The 9,154-nt window shown below is 36.6% G+C and overlaps 2 pseudogenes; both read right to left on the reverse strand.

Annotated features, from left to right (window-relative positions):
• Positions 1-3,124: 3,124 nt before the first annotated feature.
• LOC136320039 (taste receptor type 2 member 7-like) lies at positions 3,125-4,082 on the reverse strand (annotated as a pseudogene).
• A 3,925-nt stretch (positions 4,083-8,007) lies between these two features.
• Positions 8,008-8,884, reverse strand: LOC136319301 (taste receptor type 2 member 8-like; annotated as a pseudogene).
• Positions 8,885-9,154: the final 270 nt, after the last annotated feature.

A 9,154-nucleotide genomic window follows, 5' to 3' on the forward strand; every position in this document is an offset into this window, starting at 1 on the left:
AATTAGAGCAGAAATAAATGAAATAGAGAACAGAAAAACTATAGAAAACATCAATAAAACAAGGAGCTGGTTCTTTGAAAAGATCAACAAAATTGACAAACCCTTGGCAAGACTCACCAAGGAAAAAAGGCACAGGACTCAAATAAATAAAATCCAAAATGAAAGAGGAGAGATCACCACAGACATCATAGATATACAAAGAATTATTGTAGAATACTATGAAAAATTATATGTCACCAAATACAACAATCTAGAAGAAATGGATAAATTCCTAGAATAATACAACCTTCCTAGACTGAGTCATGAAGAAGCAGAAAGCCTAAACAGACCAATCAGCAGGGAGGAAATAGAAAAAACTATTAAAAACCTCCCCAAAAATAAAAGTCCAGGCCCAGACGGTTATACTAGTGAATTCTATCAAACATTCAAAGAAGACTTGGTTCCTATTCTACTCAAAGTCTTCCAAAAAATTGAAGAAGAAGCAATACTTCCAAACACATTTTATGAGGCCAACATAACCCTCATACCAAAACCTGGCAAGGATGGCACAAAGAAAGAAAACTACAGACCAATATCTCTAATGAATACAGATGCTAAAATACTAAACAAAATACTGGCAAACCGAATACAACAACCTATTAAAAAAATAATACATCGTGATCAAGTGGGATTCATCCCAGAATCTCAAGGATGGTTCAACATATGCAAAATGGTTAACGTAATACACCATATCAACAAAACAAAGAACAAAAATCACATGATCTTATCAATAGATGCAGAAAAGGCTTTTGATAAAATACAACACAATTTTATGTTTAAGACTCTCAACAAAATGGGTATAGAAGGAAAATATCTCAACATGATAAAGGTCATATATGATAAACCATCAGCCAACATCATATTAAACAGCATAAAACTGAGGACTTTCTACCTTAAATCAGGAACAAGACAGGGTTGTCCACTCTCTCCACTCTTATTTAACGTGGTGCTAGAAGTTCTGGCCAGAGCAATCAGACAAGACAAAGAAATAAAAGGCTTCCATATCGGAAAAGAAGAAGTAAAGGTATCACTTTTTGCTGATGATATGACCCTATACATCGAAAACCCGAAGGACTCCACAAAAAGATTATTAGAAACAATAAACCAATACAGTAAGGTTGCAGGATACAAAATTAACATACAAAAGTCCATAGCCTTTCTATATGCCAACAATGAAATATTAGAAAACAAACTCAAAAAAATAATCCCCTTCACGATTGCAACAAAAAAAATAAAATACCTAGGAATAAACATAACAAAGAATGTAAAGGACCTATATAATGAAAATTACAAAGCATTGTTAAGGGAAATCGAAAAAGATACAATGAGATGGAAAAATATTCCTTGTTCTTGGATAGGAAGAATAAATATAATCAAAATGGCCATATTACCCAAAGCAATATACAAATTTAATGCAATTCCCATCAAAATCCCTATGAGAGTTTTTAAAAAAATGGAACAAAAAATCATCAGATTTATATGGAACTATAAAAAACCCCGAATAGCCAAAACAATCCTAAGAAAAAAGAATGAAGCTGGGGGCATTACAATACCTGACTTTAAACTATATTATAGGGCCACGATAATCAAAACAGCATGGTATTGGCAGAAAAATAGACACTCAGACCAATGGAACAGAATAGAAAGCCCAGAAATAAAACCGCATATATATGGTCAAATAATCTTTGATAAAGGGGCCAACAACACAAAATGGAGAAAAGAAAGCCTCTTCAACAAATGGTGTTGGGAAAACTGGAAAGCCACATGCAAAAGAATGAAACTCGACTATAGCCTGTCCCCGTGTACTAAAATTAATTCAAAATGGATCAAAGACCTAAATATAAGACCTGAAACAATAAAGTACATAGAAGAAGACATAGGTACTAAAATCATGGACCTGGGTTTTAAAGAACATTTTATGAACTTGACTCCAATGGCAAGAGAAGTGAAGGCAAAGATAAATGAATGGGACTACATCAGAATTAAAAGTTTTTGCTCAGCAAGAGAAACTGATATCAAAATAAACAGACAGCCAACTAAATGGGAAATGATATTTTCAAACAACAGCTCAGATAAGGGCCTAATATCCAAAATTTACAAAGAACTCATAAAACTCAACAACAAACAAACAAACAATCCCATAAAAAAATGGGAAGAGGACATGAACAGACACTTCTCCCAGGAAGAGATACAAATGGCCAACAGATATATGAAAAGATGCTCAGCTTTATTAGTTATTAGAGAAATGCAAATCAAAACTACAATGAGATACCACCTCACCCCTGTTAGATTAGCTATTATCAACAAGACGGGTTGGAGAGGCTGTGGAGAAAAAGGAACCCTCATTCACTGTTGGTGGGACTGTAAAGTAGTACAACCATTATGGAGGAAAGTATGGTGGTTCCTCAAAAAACTGCAAATAGAACTACCTTATGACCCAGCAATCCCTCTACTGGGTATATACCCCAAAACCTCAGAAACATTGATACGTGAAGACACATGTAGCCCCATGTTCATTGCAGCACTGTTCACAGTGGCCAAGACATGGAAACAACCAAAAAGCCCTTCAATAGAAGACTGGATAAAGAAGATGTGGCACATATACACTATGGAATACTACTCAGCCATAAGAAATGATGACATCAGATCATTTACAGCAAAATGGTGGGATCTTGATAACATTATAAGGAGTGAAATAAGTAAATCAGAAAAGAACAAGAACTACATGATTCCATACATTGGTGGAACATAAAAAATGAGACTAAGAGACATGGACAAGAGTGTGATGGTTACCAGGGGTGGGGGAGGGAGGACATGGGAGGGAGGGAGGGAGAGAGTTAGGGGGAGGGGGAGGGGCACAGAGAACTAGATAGAGGGTGGCGGAGGACAATCTGACTTTGGGCGAGGGGTACGCAACATAATTTAATGACAAAATAACCTAGACATGTTTTCTTTGAATATATGTACCCTGATTTATTAATGTCATCCCATTACCATTAATAAAAATTTATTAAAAAAAAAAAGAAACATTGTGTCTTCCTTTGTCTTAGAAAATGAAAATTTGTCTTCAGATCAGTTTATGTTGTTAGAAATTTTTTCCTTTTAGTGTATGTGTTACTTTACATAGCATCCGGAGAGATTTGTGTCTTAATTTATTGTTCCCCAGAATTAAGATAAATGAATAGCTTGAGGGATAGTTTTTAGAGCTATCAACTTACTAATGATCACAGCTAAATCATTCTCTGACAGGAAGGAACTAGAATCAGCCATGAGAGAGCAAAAATAGTAGGAAATGAAAAGCAGGAGGAAGGAGATGATAGCTTTGATGATAGCTCCCATGTGGGCATCTCTACTGGGATCTCTGCACCCGCTGGCAGTGAGCTGCATCTGCCTGATGTGTCTCCAAAGGGAGAGGATCAAGAAGAGAAATGAAACCAGGGACACAGAAAAGGGGAACAGTGTTAACAGGTTGACACTGTTCCATGCCTGGTAGGAAGCACGTTGAGCTTCATTTATCCTTAAATTATCCAAAGTTAAGTTTCTCTCCCACTTTGCATTGGCACAAAGCTCGAAATCACCATTCAAATTCTCAGTCACAAGAAGACTAATGAACACAGAGAGGGCCAAGCACACCAGCAGAATCCTAGGAGTCCCCCTGTCAATTCTCCACTTCATCCAGAGGAAAAGAGTATGGAAGAAATTAGCTATCTTGAGGAAATAGAAAATGCTGAGGCAGGTAGCAAACCAGACACTTACATGGCTGGTTAGTATTCAGAAGAAGAAAAAAAGGTTCTCATTTGTGTATTGATGGCACAGAGAGCTGGATTCAGCACCAACATAAAACAATCAAATAGTATTAGACACAAAAGACAAATTCTGGATATGGCCAGACCTGTGAGAATTAAATCAATGGTAGCAATCTTCTTATTCTTCATCCAGACCATGCAGTTTACCAATCCAATAAATGCATTTCCTAAAATCTCCACTAAAAAGCCTCTAACTGCTATGATCATTAAGATTCTCTTTACTTTTTCATTTGACATGTTAAAACACAGGAATCTGCAGGCCCTGGCCAGGTCCCTGAGTAAGAGTGTCGACCTGTTATGTTATGGTTGCAGGTTTGACTCCCCAGTCAGCACACGTAGGAGAAGCAATCGATGAGTACACAACTGAATGGAACAACTAAGTGAAACAGTGAGTTCATACTTCTCTTTCTTTTTCTCTTTCAAGTCAATGGAATTTTTTAAAAAAAAAATCCAATTTGTTTCTATTTGAACTGATGTAGTATGCCATCCATACCTACTTCATAGATTTTGCTCTTAATTTCTTTACCTCTTTTATTGTAGTCTGTCCTACAAGGAAAACTGAAATGACCAATAAAGATTGTAGCTATCTTCATTCAATCCTAATTAATCTTGACAAACAATACAGTTGGCGATCCCTGGCCTGGTTGCTGTATGTCCTTTTACCTTCCCAGGAAGTTTTAGTTTCCACATCTGGTCCATTTAGGTTGAGTTACAGTTTGTCAAGATGCAAATTAGGCCAGTTCCCTTTCTTAGCTCCACACTGTCTTTCTCTGGTTACATTCTGCAACTTTGGATTTATTCCTCTTTTGACCCATGCTACTAAAACACGACAGGCCTGCCAGATTTAGCAACTAAAAATACAGAACACTCAGCTAAATTTGAATTACAAATAAACAGTACAGACCCTTTTAGTGTCTGTCCCAAGTGCATGAGATAACTACTTCTAGGAGATACTAAAATGCAAATTTAAATGAATATCCTGTATTTTACCTGGCAAATGTCAAACATTTCTGACAATTAGAAAATGGTCAATGTTGAAATCTGTAGAGGAATCCTTATTTTTGTTAAATGATCCTATTAATTCCTGCTAACATTCCAAAGTTTGGTTTAATATTAAGATCTAGATATTTCCAGGGAATTGAAAAGGTTAACATTAAATATAAATTATTTGGTTCTAAAAATATATTTTACCTCATTTTTTTCTTTTCTCTTTTTAAAATGATTGTAATGTATTCATTTTAGAGAGAGAAGTGAGAGAAGGGGGAAGGAGCAAGAAGCATCATTTCTCATATGTGCCTTGACCAGGCAAGCCCTGAGTTTCAAACCAGCTACCTCAGTGTTCCAGGTCAATGCTTTATCCACTGCACCACCACAGGTCAGGCTGATACTTTGCCTCATTTCATCTTGGTTGTTCAGATTAACAATTATATGGCACAAAGTCTCTAAAATAATATATTGTCTTATTAGTCAAGGAACATTTACTGGTCATTTAGTTTGCCATGATATATATATTAATATATGTATACAGTTTCTGAAGGTTAAGAAACCATGATAAAGAAGAGTATTACTTACTTTTTTTTTTTTTTTTTTTTTACAGAGACAGAGAGAGAGTCAAAGAGAGGGATAGATAGGAACGGGGATGAAAAGCATCAATCATCAGTTTTTCCTTGCGACACCTTAGTTGTTCATTGATTGCTTTTTCATATGTGCCTTGACCGCGGGCCTTCAGCAGACTGAGTAACCCCTTGCTGGAGCCAGCGACCTTGGGTCCAAGCTGGTGAGCTTTTTGCTCAAACCAGATGAGCCTGTGTTCAAGCTGGCAACCTCGGAGTCTCGAACCTGGGTCCTTGGCATCCCAGTTCAATGCTTTATCCACTGTGCCACCGCCTGGTCAGGCTATTACTTACTTTTAGACTTTTTTATTCAAAATGTTCCACAGGCATTTGTATACACAAGAGGGAAAAGAGTAAAGCCCTGTGTTTTATTCTACTCTCCACGCTCCTCCCTGCCAAATTGCATCTGAGTACCTAGATCGTTAGCCCTTGTAACCTATTGGGCACATTAGATGATTAAATTTATCTCATTTCTACAGACTAATTCTTGTTCTGAAGGGCTTATCTAATTCACAGTTGCTGAAAAAGACTTTGCTGCCTAGTGTCTCCATGGAATAATTCTGGAGTACTCATACCTTACTTGGGAATGCAATTCTCTCTTTCTTTATAGCCCAAATCTTCTTGAGAAGCTACCATGATTATTGGACTAATTGCCTCATTATGTAGCCTTGTTCACAGGTGACCACAGTCCTCTGGAAATGATCCCTACCCCAGGTACATCATCTCCTTCTCTGTAGTGTTTTGGTAAATAAAGTGCTCACAATAACTATGATAATGCTATTGCCCAAATAAAGTTCAGACTAATATGGTTGATATTGTTTTTTTTTAACAAATAAATGTAGATTTTATGCTGACTAGTGTTGTATAGTGTGGAAGTGACAATGTAGCTACTGAGGAACACATTAAGAAAGTCCCTCAAATTTTAAAAACTACAACTATCCTATGATCCAGCAGCCTCATTTGTGGGAATATATACAAAAGAACTGAAATTAGGATCTTAAAGAGATAATTTGTACTCTTAAGTTTATTGCAGCATTACTCACAATAACTAAAATGTTGAAGCAACCTATATTAACATTGACAGAGGAATGAGTAAAAAATAATGAGATATATACATACAGCAGAATATTATTCAGTCTTAAAAGAAAAGAAGAGCCTGACTTATGGTGGCGCAGTGGATCAAGTGTCGGCTTGGAACACTGAGGTTGCTGGTCCGAAACCCTGGGCTTGCCTGGTCAAGGCACATATGGGAGTTGATGCTTCCTGCTCTCCCCCCCCCTTCTCCCTCTCGTTCTCTTTCTCTCTCTCTCTCCCTCTCTCGCTCATCTAAAATGAATAAATAAAATCTAAAAAAAGCAAAAAAAAAAGAAGAAAATCTTGCAATATGAATAAACCTGTAGGACACTATGCTAAGTGAAATAAGTTTGTTACCGAAAGAGAAATACTGTGTGATTCCTCTACGTGAGGTATCTAAACTAGTCCAATTCATAGAAGCAGAGAGTAAAACAGTGGCGCCAGGCTTGAAGGAACAGAGACATGGAAAGTTGGTATTGAACAGATATAAAGTTTCAGTTGTGAATAAGTTCTAGAGATCTGCAGCACATCATTGTGCCTATCTTTAACAATATTGCATTTATTTGCTTAAAATTTTGTTAAAAGGGTAAATCTCACATTAAATGTTCTTACTACAATAAAAATAAAAAGTATTCTGCAAGAGAGCATTTTGTCACATGCCTACACCTTGAACCCCAGTCCTGGTATTACAGATATCGGAAACATTGGAGATACAGGAAACAGAACACGGAAAAAAGAACCTCAAACTAATGCCAGAAAACATTCCCAGAAGTACTAATCTTATAAAACATTTATTTCATCTGAACCTGCAGAAATATATAAAGTCTATCCAAGCATAGAATTTATAAACATTATGAAATGCAAGTTGTTTGAAGAAAATTTTAATTGCAAGGGAAATATATAAATAGGAGATGTCAGAATAAGGTCAACTAGGAAATATTACCTAGGAGACCACCTAAATGTCACTCACCTAGGAGGAGAGCAATCCATAATGGGAAACGGAACCAGGCAGAACAGAGATCCGAGTTCCTAGTTAATAAACTGAATGGGAGGGATTCAGCAGAGGCTTGAAGGGAATGCAATGAAGGGCCAGCAGTGAAAATATCTGATAGGAAAAATGAGAAGCCAGATAGTGCAGTGTGGGTTCACTTTACTGTGGGCCAAATAAAACCTTAAAGAGATTTACCTGGGCAATGCATGTCTAACATTTGCAGTAAGAAGATAAAAAGAGAAATGTGGGTCCTAAAGTTCTTGGAGGGAAGGGAGCATAAAGATGAGATTTCTGAGGTGTAAAAAGACATAAAAACTGTATTTATTAATGTGCTGTGGGTCTCAATAACAAATATATGTACCCAAAACAAATAAAGTAACTGAAAAAATGAGAAAGTATCCATAAGAAAATTTCATTTTTATTTAATAACACGGTTTGCTTTTAAAGCCAAGATTTTACAGCACACACGCTGTTTTTCCACATCTCAGCATCCCCCAGATGCTTGTCTCCGCTCGTGATTTCCAATAATTAAAGCAAGTGAGTGACCTGAAGGATAGAGAATTGCTATAACCCCTCCAAACATCACAGCTGACTTACTTTCTTCACAAGGTAGCTAAACGTTGCCAAAAGAGAAGCCAGAAAGTCTACAAAAAGGAGAAGGAGAAATGAAGTCACAGTTTTCATGGCCCCTACGGGGGCTCCTGTCTCTAAAGCCTGTAACATTAAGCTTTATTTGTTTAGTATGTCTCCTAAAGACATAATTAAAAGGAAAAATGAGATCAATGACACAGAAAATGGGACAACTGCCCACAGGGTAGAGTGATAATGGGTTAAAGTATTGAATTTTACTCACATGGAACTATACAGTGATGTTTCTCTAAATGCTTTGCAATTTTAAAAAACTCAAAATCATAATTAAGTATCATTGTTAGTATACAGCTGTTTAACGAAGAAATGGTCAAGCAGCCCAGCAGGAGCCAGTGAACCACTCTATCAATTCTCCACCTCATCCAGTGGGTGAAAGAAAATTGACTATCTTAAGGAAATAGGAGACATTTAGGCACATGGCAAACCATATACTTAGGTAGTTGGTGAGCATCCAGAAGATATTAACTATTTTTAACTTATCATTTTATAAACTTCTGAGTAAAACACAGTATGATGTCATTTAGCACCATTACACAGAGCAAACAAATTCTGGAGAGAGCTAAATGGGTGAGGATGTAGTCAACTGAAGAGATCTTTTTCTTCTTAATCCAGTCAATTCAGTTCATTAGTCCAATATAGCCATTCTCCAAAATTCCTATTATGAACTCTCCAGTTCTTAGGATCATACAGACGTTATCTTTTGTACCAAGCATGTTGGTAGAGAGAACACTTCGATCTCAAATACCACTGCCAATGAGCAAATTTACAGATGACCAGAGGTAGCAAAGTAAATAAATTCTTCAAATCATGGAACATTTCATTTGTCATTATTTTGACTTTGATATCAGTTCAGGAGTGCCCAGCTCTCCTCTGAAATAAGATTGCTTCTACATTCATGAAGAATAAACCAAATGATTGATTGCTCCAAACAAATAGCTTGACTAGATTTGTTGTCTGGGCAAATGACAATGATCACCCTTTAC

The sequence above is a fragment of the Saccopteryx bilineata genome, chromosome 1 (genome assembly GCF_036850765.1).
Source record: "Saccopteryx bilineata isolate mSacBil1 chromosome 1, mSacBil1_pri_phased_curated, whole genome shotgun sequence".
NCBI lineage: Eukaryota > Metazoa > Chordata > Mammalia > Chiroptera > Emballonuridae > Saccopteryx > Saccopteryx bilineata.